The sequence below is a fragment of the Typopeltis vanoorti genome, chromosome 21, assembly GCF_054136105.1.
Source record: "Typopeltis vanoorti isolate ZY-2024b chromosome 21, IOZ_Tvanoo_1.0, whole genome shotgun sequence".
NCBI lineage: Eukaryota > Metazoa > Arthropoda > Arachnida > Uropygi > Thelyphonidae > Typopeltis > Typopeltis vanoorti.
Window position 1 is genome coordinate 97,719,554 of NC_143569.1, and position 12,081 is coordinate 97,731,634.

The 12,081-nt window shown below is 38.0% G+C and overlaps 1 protein-coding gene across 1 annotated transcript in view; it reads left to right on the top strand.

Annotated features, from left to right (window-relative positions):
- Nucleotides 1-12,081, top strand: part of LOC150095133 (uncharacterized) — a 489,238-nt gene that overhangs the window by 175,391 nt on the left and 301,766 nt on the right. The window lies entirely within an intron of this gene.

The window sequence follows — 12,081 nt, forward strand, 5'->3', positions numbered from 1 at the left end:
ATCAGATATCATGCTGGTTCTCCAGTAAAACAAGGCCTCCATAAGAGTTGGCTAATGGAATATCCCTCAACAGAAATATTGCCTAGGTAATAATGAGCTGAGCATAAGAGCGGTGATATTGAATGGCATAATAACGAGAATGTGTGACAAGAGAGGACTGGTATGTGTGGATGCTTGGAGTGCGTTTGAGGAAAGAGAGGAATTGTATGCGAGAGAGACCGCTTACATTTGAATGAGGAAGGACGTAGGTATCTGGAGAGATTGCTGTTCTGAACGAGTCAGTGTGTCCCAGGGAGGATGATAGCAGGGGTGGCCTCTTGTGGGAATGGATACTTGAGAAAAGGGAGACGATGTCAAGTGGCACTGAGCCCAGTGGAGTCTAGAAGGGATAATGCTGGGTATAGAAACAACGGCATTTATATGTTTTATACTAATGCCAGGAGTATCCGGAATAAGGGAGAGGAATTGGTGGCGCAGATAGCATCAGCCTGGCCAAAAATTACTGGGATCACTGAGACGTGGTTGACAGAAGGGGATATAATAACAGGAAATGAAGTCGCTGGGTATAGCATTTTTCGTCAGGATAGGAGGGGAAAGCGTGGTGGTGGTGGTGGGGTACTGCTTATGATAAGTGATGACCTATGTCCTCTAAGAGTGGAGAATTTGGAAGGGAGTGACACTAATGATTTTGAAAGCATATGGTGTGAGGTGGAGATGGGCAAAACAGGATATTTGGTGGGGTGTTGCTACAGACCCAGGAGCACAGAGGATGGGGACCAGGAGATGTTTAGATAGCTAAGTTTGGCAGGTGCAAGAAGAATGTTTGTTATGGGGGATTTTAACTTCAGTAGTATAAATTGGAGAGAGGAAGATGCATGTAGCAATAGGGGAATGAAATTTCTAGAATTCTTGAGGGACAAATGTCTTAGGCAACATGTAACAGAGGGAACACGAGGTTCAAGAGTTTTGGATTTGGTTATAGCATCAGAAGAGTTGATAATAACTGAGATGACATCTCTCCCACCAGTTGGAGAGAGTGACCATATGATTTTGACTTGGAAAATGAATAGACATGCAGGAGTATCAAAGAGACGGGAACTTATGTGGAATTATAAAGCAGGTGATTATAATAGTCTTAGACGTCAACTTCGGGAAGTTTCATGGAGGGAGGAATTGGAAGGCCGGGATATCATTAGTGCGTGGGAAATTGTGAAAGAATATTTGTTAGGAGCAATGGTAAGTTGTATACCACGAGTGAAGAAGAGGACATGATTTGGAGTAAAGTGGATGACAAACAATATTAAACAGGAATTGCATGCGAAAAAGAGGCTATGGAAGAGATATAAGGAGAGAGGTGAAGAGAGGATGCATGAAGAATATAAGACACAGGCGAGAAGAGTGACTAGTGTGGTATGGAAAGTGAAACTGGAATATGAGAGGAGGTTGGCCCTAAGATCCAAAGAAAATCCTAGGGAATTTTTTAGCTATGTGGCCAGTAGGAGGAGAAATGACTGTGGAAGAATGATATTGTGGGATAAAAATGGGAATAGGGTGACTGATGCAGAGGACATAGTGGAATTGTTCAATGAACACTTTATTGGAGTATTTCATCCTAGAGGAGTCAGTTTTAATGCAAGAGGGATAGGGCTGGTTCGAGTTTTAGAGGTACAGGAGGGGAGTGTGTTTCAGATACTGAGTACTCTGGATGTCAGTAAAGCTGTGGGACTGGATGGTATTTCACCATGAGTTTTGAGAGAATGTGCTAGGGAATTGACAGTGCCTTTAACGTGGCTTTTCAATGAAAGTCTGGCTTTGGCAAAGGTGCCCAGGGAATGGAAGGAAGGTAAAATAGTGCCATTGCATAAGGGTGGTAAGAGAATGGAAGTGTCTAATTATAGGCCAGTCTGTGTGTCATCAGTAGTTGTTAAGATCTTGGAGAAAGTAGTGAGGGACCGTATACAGCATTGGGCAGATGAGGGTAATGTTATCTGTGAGAATCAACATAGATTTGTGAAAGGGCGCTCTTGTTTTAGCAATATGCTAGCCTTTTATAATAAGTTACAAGAACATTAGATGAGGGGAAGGCATATACTGCAATTTTCTTAGACTTAACAAAGGCATATACAGCAATTTTCTTAGACTTAGCAAAGGCATTTGACAGGGTGCCACATGATAAGCTGATATTTAAGTTGCAGCGCATGGGTCTGGATGTCAGATTGGTCAACTGGATTCAGGATTGGCTGTCTGATAGGTATCAGAGAGTTGTGTATGGTGGAGCAGTTTCAAGGAGGCAGAGGGTTACAAGTGAGGTCCCACAGGGCTCAGTACTAGGACCTATATTGTTTAACCTTTATATCAATGACATTGCCAGTGGATTGCAAGGGGATATTCAGTTGTTTGCGGATGATACGAAGCTAGGAAGGATTATTAGTAATAGTGCAGATGTGGTAGCCCTGCAAGAGGATTTGAATAAGCTAGATAGATGGGCAAATGAATGTGGATGTTAGTTTAATGCAGCAAAATGTAAGGTCTTGAGGTTTGGGAAACATCGATGGAATGCATCATACTCTATGGGAGGAGTTATGCTGGAGAAAGTAGAGGAGACAAGAGATCCGGGATTGATGGTTGATAGAAACCTGAAGTTTAGGGGACATATTGCAAAGGTGGTGAAGGTAACACAGAGGATTGCTGCAATTATGTGAAGGACGCTGACCTGCAGAGATAAGAGGGTTATCATTCCATTGTATAAGTCTCTGATCAGATCACACTTGGACTATTGTTCTCAGATTTGGTCTCCAGGATTTGAAGGGGATAAATTAACTGTGGAAAGGGTACAAAGATGGTTTCAGGACTGTACAAGGATAGTTATGAGGATCGGCTGAGGGAATGTGGACTGCAGAGTTTAGTGGATAGAAGAAGGAGAGGTGATACGATTGAGACTTTTAAATTGTTGAGAGGTGGTTACAGGGTTGACACTGGGGAGTTCTTTCACTTGGTTCAACAGCAGGAAGGAGTCATGACAAGATGCCATCCCGAAGTTACGAAAGGAAACTGTGAGCAAGAGGGTGAGGAGTGGTTTCTTTGCGTGTAGGGTGGTTGAACCATGGAATGCATTGCCTGATGGAGTTGTGAGAGCGAGAACGGTCAATGAGTTTAAGGAGTGGTATGATAGACTTTGTGTTTCTTAGGGGGGGGAATCTCCCTTCGATGAGTCTTGACAGACTTTATGTTCTTAGGAAGGACCTCCAACGATGAGTCTTTCGACTCCATGGAGGCCTGAATAATAATAATAATAATATGAAAATATGTGCTATTATTACATTTTATCCAAAACCTAATGATGAACACTATTTCTGAAGATTACAACCACAAATTCAGATGAATCAACATGTGGCAATTTGTATAACTGACAACTTTGAGTAGAAAACAGGTACACATTCAAATTTTTGAATCGTGAGCTAAAGGGTCATGTTGTCGCACTCAACAGGATAAAGGGCTATGCTAAGTGAATTGTGTTTGAAGGAAGCTCTTTTTGTGAAGGAATAAAGTTGCAAAGTTGGATGTCTTGTAGTATTCAAAGACATCATCTAGATGATTTCACGCAAGAAAGAATTATTAGAATTATTAACACACACCCCATGGATAGAACATGTAAACCAAATGGCCAACACCCGATATCCTAAACAAATACTAAAATATATGCCAATTGGAAAGAAAGGCAGGGTAGACCTCAAAAAAGGGATATTGGATGGGTAATGAGACTGGAACAGACCAATATCGGCTATACCCATAATTAGTGTTATGATGAAGAATTATTAGAAAGCTTGAAGAAGGCAACAGAATTACTGATATTGTCAGAGAGTTTGGAATCGCACATAGCATTGTATCCAGACTCTGGAAAGCATTTCAAAACCAATGGAATGTGTTCAAACATTTGCTAAGAGGTCACCACAGAGCATGATGACAGATCTTTGGTTATAACAGCAAAACATAATTGACGCATGACGCCAAGTCAGCTTGCAATGCAGCTCCATTCAAGCACAGGTACACAGATATCTTGACAAACTGTAGCATCATGTCTGCAACAAGTAGGCTTATATGCCCGAAGACCTGTAGTCTGGGGCCTTTATCCAGAGCTCATCGTAGAGCATGTTTTCAGTGGTGTTGTATCCATAAAAATTGGACATGACACCAATGGACTAATGTACTCTTTAGAGATGAGAGTCGTTTTAGTCTTTCCTCTGATTCTAGGCACTACCTGATCTAGCATGAAAGTAGTATTGCTTACCATCATGAGAATGTTCTTGAAAGGGATAGATACAGCAGTGGTGGGGTCATTGTTTCGGGAGGCATTATGCTTAATGGATGTATCGAGCTACAAGTGCTGGATACATCCATTAAGGTTATATGAATATGACTAGTGAAAAATATTGCAACAAAGTTCTTCAATCATGTTCAATTGTTCCATGGTGCTACAGGCAAAGGAATTCATTTTTATGCATGACAATACCACACCACATCATACATGAGCAGTGGAGATACTTTTGGAGACTGAAGATATTAATTGAATTGAGTGGCCAGCACACTCCCCAAATTTCAACCTCATAGGACATGTTTGGGGACACGGTATGGAAATGCATTGCTGCTCAAAATTCCTCTCTAGAACAGAAACAACTCCTTATCCTTGCCCTGAAGGAGGAGGAGTGGGCCAGTTTTCCTCAAGAACTCCTAAATCACTTGTTGTTAAGCATGGTAGGACATTGTGAGGGCTGCATTGCAGTTTGGGGTGGATATATTCCATAACTGAAATGTCTTTCTGCATAGTTTTCTGTAAGCACTGTACATTAATTCCTTCACTACATCCTTAGGAAATTTGTAATATGCCAAAAATGCATGGCAATTTAATTTGTACAAACGTTATAACACATTTTTTGTATAATGTAATTTATTAGTATGCTGGCAATAAATTTATGTCCATATTTGGCTGTTGTAATGAAAAATTTTTTATATACATTTAAAAATGTAGTTCATCCTTAGCTTTTAGACGTCAATGTATAAGAAGTATCATCAGAAAAGAAGGAAAGCTAAAAGATAATAACAAACAGAAAAGTGACTGCAAAAATGAAGAAAGCTTAACTGATGGGACAATGGTGGTAACGATTGCTTGTATCCAAGAATTAAAGAATGAAATGATTAAGATGAGGTGTATTAAAAATTAAATTAGATGTATGTTGGATACAAACAAAAAGGTCTGAAAGAATAAAATGAAAGATTCTGGAGAAAAGGAAGTAGCAAATGACTTCAGTAGCACTATAAGAAGATTCTATTATAAAACATGTGGCTAATGAGAAGGCACACAAGGAGGGTGTTTTTCAGTAGGAGGATGAACAGGGTGATTGAGGCACTGGAATAAATAGTAAGCATGCAAGGGAGTTAATGGTTGTGGTTAGAACAAATGATTTGGTTGAGCATAGGAATAATGTGAGGTAGATATCAAAAGATTATTGAGGAGAGTGAAAGACAACAGCATAGTAGGAGTAGTTTGTGTGTTTCCCAGCTATGACAGTGATGAGTTGTGGTGGGGAGTAAAGATCTTAAATGGAATTTTAGCAGAAATGTGGGAAGCAAAAGGAGTGCAGTTTGTGAATGTCTGGGATGAGTTTGAGGATGAACCAAATTGTATAAAAGTGATATGACTGCATCTGAATGGTTTTAGAGTACGTCACCTAGAAAGACTGCTGCAATGAAGAATCAATGATGCAAACAAGGTATCAGTGGAAATCAGAGATAATATAAATGAGCAGGAGATTGGACTACGTGAGATCATGCTGCTGATAATGGTGGGGGAATTAGCTTCACACAATGTTAAAATAAAAAAAGGAAAAAGTGGTTTAGTTTATTTGGATTTACAGCCAAAGCAACTCAGGCTATGAGGCCACTGTTATTATGTCTGTTAATTGCACATATGTTCTAATGGCTGGTTTGCCTGCTTTCTTGGATGAAAAACCTGAGTTTCTGGGAGGAAAAACCCTGCCACCCCTGAATTAGACTGGGTAACTCACATTCAGTTGAAAAGTCCTGATAAAGGTTCTTTGTACACTAGACAGGATTCAAACCCAGCTCTTTCCAACCAATGGGCATCATCAAAACCAATTGAGCTATGGGGGCTCTTTGAAAAAAAAAGTGGCAGATTGATCGAATGAGATATTTGGTTGAGTATTGCTGCAAAATAGGAAATGTAGAGGTTGAAGACAAACAAATGTATAGGTAACTTGGCTTAGAGAGCAAGCAAAGGGTAATTATTATGAGTGATTTCAATTACAGCAATATAGATTGGAATGAAGAGATAGCATCAGAGAATAAGAAGAATGAATTTATTGTGTTCTTAAGAGACAACAATCTTTGGCAGTATGTAATGGAAGGTGCACACGAGGTTAAAAGTATTATATCTGGTTATATAATCAGAGGATATGATTGAAAATGGAGTGTCTAATCTTATCCCAGTTGGTGAGAGTGATCAAAAAGTGATCACTTAGTTTGTAGCCAGTCATATGAGAACTTCTGTTAAGAAGGGATATATGCGGAAGTATAAGGCTCGTGATTATGAAAAGCTTAGGAGACAACTGGGAACTATAGTGTGGCATGTGGCAGTAGATTTGAGCTGTGGTTAAAAAAAAGTGTTCTTAAACAGTGTAGAGAAAATGTAGCACAATTTGTGACTTCTGTCACAAATTGTGCTACATTTTTTTTCAGTAATACAAATGTTCTTTAGTGGTGCTGCTTTTAGAGTTTACTTGTTGTTTATATTGTATTATTTTTGGGTTACCGAGAAGGCAAGAGCAAAGTCAGACGCATCTGCGGTGGAAGAGAAGAAGATAAGTTTTCATTATTTAGTATAGTTAAATATAGTTTATACTTATAGTATTGCATAAGTAAATTAGCTTACAGTAGAGCGTATAACATAGTATTTAAGAGTATGGTCATCTATCAACAGGATCAGAACTAACCAGGGCAGATGTGGCTACCTACTGCATAAATGGAGACTGTCAGACCACCCTTATTGTGACTGTTCCCCTGTGACCTAGACAATCATATTGTGAATGACTGCCCAAGGCACCAATTTCATGGTGGTGGCCTCCAGGACATCCACGAGGTGACAGATAAGGTTGGAATCTATCGATGGGAGGCTGTGTGCTCGATTGGAGAATCTGTACTGGAGGAAATAAGGAAGACAAAGAGATCTGGGGGTGATGATTAATAGAAACCCAAAATTCAGGGGACATGTTGCAAAGGTGGTGAAGGTAACTCAGAGGATTGCTGCAATACTGAGAAAGGACGCTGACATGCAGAGATAAAAGAGTTATCATTCCATTGTATAAGACCCTGATCAGGCCACACTTTGTTCTCAAATTGGTTTTCTTTTAAGATGGTTTTAAAATGTATGCCACAACTTCCTTTGTGTTTCCTCTCATTTACTGTTCGTAATGAAATATGAATTTATATAAATTATCCATGAAAAATAATAACCTGGTTGGTCAAGTGGTTAGCATATCCCCTCTCCTGCCAAAAGGCTGCAGGTTTGAATCCCGTGGACATGGATGTTTGTGACTGTTCGTGAAAATACTAGTCATTGTGGTTGGCGGTTGATGGCATTGGTGTAGGTGATGAAGGTAGTTGCAGTTCATTGTAGTTGGTAGATTGAGTGGTGGAGATGGAGAGTTGTAGAGTAGGTGCCCTCCCTTTTCGAGCCTTTAGACTCCCTGGAGGTTTTACATAATAATAATAATAATAATAGTTTATCAGTAAAGACAAATAATAAAACTCACGAAAACAAGAAAGTAAGTAGCACTAGATGTGGAACCAGACTCACTTCTCACAATGCTTTCAGTCACATGATTCGGTCTTTGCAAGTTACTTGTATTTTTCAAATAAAGTATTAAAATCATTTTAATTATTTAAAATGTTCAAGTATTTTATTATCTCTCACCTCTCTGCTGCATTCCTCATATGAGAGATAGGTCCAGTCTTCTATATTTTTCATCCACTCCAGTCTTTGTCTTTCTCTCTTTCTCTTTCCCTCAAAAGTTCCTTCGAGAAGTGTCCTTTGTAGACAGTTATGTCTCAGAATATGTCCAAAATATCCGACTTTTCTATTTTTAATTTCTTTCATCAGGCTCCTGTTTACGCCTGCCATCTCTAGTATCTCTTCATTTGTCTTTTTGTCTTTCCATGATATTCTCATAATTCTTCGCAGCATCCACATTTCAAAGGCCTCCAGTTTTTTCACGCTCAGATTGGAGAGTGTCCACGTCTCTACTCCATATAATAATTAGACCATATGTAGCATTTGGAGATTCTTAGTTTTGTTTTCAGATTTAATTCTCTAGATGTTAGTAGATTTTTCACCCTGTTGAAAGTTGACCTTGCAATTTCAATCCTTTTTCTAATTTCATCTTCTGTCCTGCCATTTTCTGTGATCAAGTGTCTGAGGTATATGTATTTTTGCACCTATTCTAATTTATTTCCTTTTATATTGATGCATATTTGTGGTATTTTCTTTTCTCTTGAAATTATCATTTTTGTCTTTTTAAAGTTGAAACGGAGGCCATACTGTTCGCTATACTTGAGGGAATCATCTATAAGAGTTTTGAGGTCATATTTGTTTTCAGCTAGAAGAACTGTGTCATCTGCATATCTTAGGTTATTAATATTTCTGCCCCCTACAGTGATTCCTTTGAGGTTACTAATTTTATTAAATATTTCTTCTGTGTACAGGTTAAAGAGAATCGGAGAAAAGACACAGCCTTGTCTCACACCTTTCTGAACTGGGAATTCTTCTGAGATCTCTCTCTCTATTTATTCTCAAAGATGCAGTCTGTTCCCAGTAAAGATTATTTAATAGCCTAATGTTTTTTCCATCCATGCCTATTTTTGAAAGGATATCAATTAATTGTTCATATTGGACATTGTCGAATGCCTTTTTGTAATCTATAAAGCAGAGGTACACATCTTTTTGTTTTTCTAGATATATTTCTATGATGGTTCTGACATTGAAAATACCTTCTCTTGTACCTACATTTTCCTTGAAGCCACTTTGTGTATCATTTATTTCTATGTTTATTTTTCTTTTATTTCTTTCAAGAATAACTATAGGAGGACTTTTGATTTTTGACTGATGAGGCTGATTGTCCTGAACTCTTCACATCTTGTAGCTTTTGATTTTTTGGGAATTGGAATGAAAATTGAGTGATTAATATCTTTGAGTAGAAATCCAGTCTTGTATATTTTATTGCATAGTTTTGTTAGAAATTTCAGTCCTCCTTCATCAAGAGCCCTCAACCATTCTGCCAAGATGTTATCTATTCCTGCAGCTTTATGTGTTTTTAGTTTTCTGACGGCATTCTCAATTTCATAGAGTAAAATGGATGGTCCTTCTAAATCAGTCTGTTCAGGAATATCATTTTTTTGTTGTTCATATAATTTCCTTGTGTATTCAATCCATCTTTCCATGATTTCTTTTTTATCCATTAGAGTATGGTCTCTAATGACACTTGCATGATTTGCTGTATTTGTCCTGCTTGTCATTTCTCTGATCTTTTCATGCATTTCTCTGCTTCTGTGTTTTCTATCAAGGTTTTCTATATCTATACATTTATATTTAATCCATATCCATTCCTCTTTGGCTTTCCTGCATTTTTTTTTTCTTTATTCATGCTTTTATATTCAGGTTTGTTCTTTTACTTTTTTCTTTGTTCCATCGATGTCAGTATTTTTTCATTCATCCAAGGTTTATTCCTTTTCCTTTTTAATTGTGGGAGTGTATTTTTGGCTGCTTCATTGATGCTATTCTTGAATGTTTGCCAGTTCATGTTAATTTCATCAATTGGTGTTCTGTTTTCTGTGTGAGTTGTGGTGTCAGACTTATTAAGGGATTTTGTGAATTCTTTTATAAAGCAGTCTTTAACTTCTTGGTTGTTAAGTGAGTCTGAATTATAAGTTTCTCTTATGAATGGTTGGCTTGGTATCTTAAGTTTTATTTTGATTTTTGCAATCACTGGGTTGTGGTCTGATTCTATGTCTGCTCCAGGATATGTTTTTGTTTGTGTTATTGCATTTCGGAATCTTTTGCTTATTATAATATAGTCAATTTGGTTTCTATAGATGTCCCCAGGGTTTTTCCAGGTATATAGTCTTCTGGGAGGATGTTTAAACAGTGTGTTGGCAATTATTAGGTCATTGGTTTCACAGAATTGAATTAATCTTTCACCTCTTTAATTTTTGATTCCAAGCCCTTGGTTTCCCATGCAAATTGAGAATTTTTCTGAGCCCACTTTTGCATTCAAGTCACCCATCATTATAATAACATCATCTGACTTAGCACTGGAGATTGCAGTTTGGATGTCTTCATAAAATTGTTCCAACTCTTCATCTGGGTGATCTTGGGTTGGCGCATATGCTTGGATAATATACAGGATTGAATGGTGGTGCAGTTATTTTGGCTGTTATGATTCTGTCATTTATAGGCCAATATTCCTGTAGAGATTTTGCAATTCTATTACTTAGGACAAGCACTACTCCATTAAGGTGTAAGTCACTGCCAGAGTAGATTATAGTGTGATTTTTTCTTCTTATTATGCCTGTATCTGTCCACCTCACTTCACTGATACCTGCAATATCAGCCTTCATCACTTCTAATTCCTGGAGTTACAGCATTCTTTATTGCTGATACCCTCATACATACATACATACATACATACATACATACATGTGCCTTAAACACATTCAAATTCTCTGCAGACACCATGCTCTCAGGCAATGCATTCTAATAATTCACAAATCTCCATGCAAAAACACTTCTCACTCCCTTGCTCACACCTCCTTATACAAGTTCCAGGGATGATCTCTTGTTCTCCCCCAATCGTCCTCCATTTTATGAAAACCTATTCAATGTTAATCCTCTACCAATCCGTTACCAACTTGTATGTCTCTATCATATCATGCCCTTCCTCCTATCCATTAGATTCTGCAATTTGCATTGTCTCAACCTTTTTTCATATTCAACATTCCAAAGATCAAAAACTATTTTGGTCAATCTACTCTGGACCTTCTCCAACATTTCTTCATCCTTTTGAAAACCAAATGAGCAAATCTGTGCACAGTAGTCCATATGTGTCCTAATCAAGGTCTTGTACAATGGAACCAGAATCTTCTTAATTGTACAAGCTAGTCCTCCACATTATTGCAAGAATTTGTTGTGTTATCCTCACGTTCTCTAAATTTCATATTGTTTCTTTTTTTTTTTTTAGAAAATGTTTTCCTTCACAATCATGAAATGTCTCTTTCCTTAATCTCCTCCTCCTCTTCTTCTTAACTTTCTTCTTAACCATAAGTCCCTTCCTTCACCACTGATCTTTCATTATGAAAATCAAATGTTTATTTTAATTTCCCTTGATACTGCAAGGTAATCTAACCAACAATTTTCACCTTTTTTTCTTTCAGCTTGGAGATTAAGTAAACTCCTTGCTTATTATTATTACTATATTCAATTAATAGACTTCACAGTCAAAGAGTAACAAGAAGCATGAAATCAAAAAATGAAATATTTGACTTTCAAAGGAGTCTAATTTGAGCCTTATCCAATGGCCTAGGAATAGACTGGATATCATCATCATATTATTATTATTATTAAACAAGACCTCATGGAGTCAAAGACTCATCTGGGAGGTCCTTTTATCACACACACAGCTCATCATACCGTGTCTTAAACACATTCAAACGACTTGCAGACACCACACTCTCAGGCAAGGCATTCCAATCATTCACAACTCTGCACGAAAAAAACCTGCCTCTCACTCCCCTACTCACACCCTCTTTATACAGTTTACAGGGATGACCTCTGGTTCTCCCCTGATCTCCCACTATTCTCTCTAGAACTTCTCCACCATTGATCTTATAACAACCCCTTACCAACTTGTAGGTCTCTATCATATCTTCCCTCTTCCTTCTCTCCACCAGACTCTGCAAATTACATCTTTTCAATCTTTCTTCATACTCAACATTCCAGAGGTCAGAAACTACCTT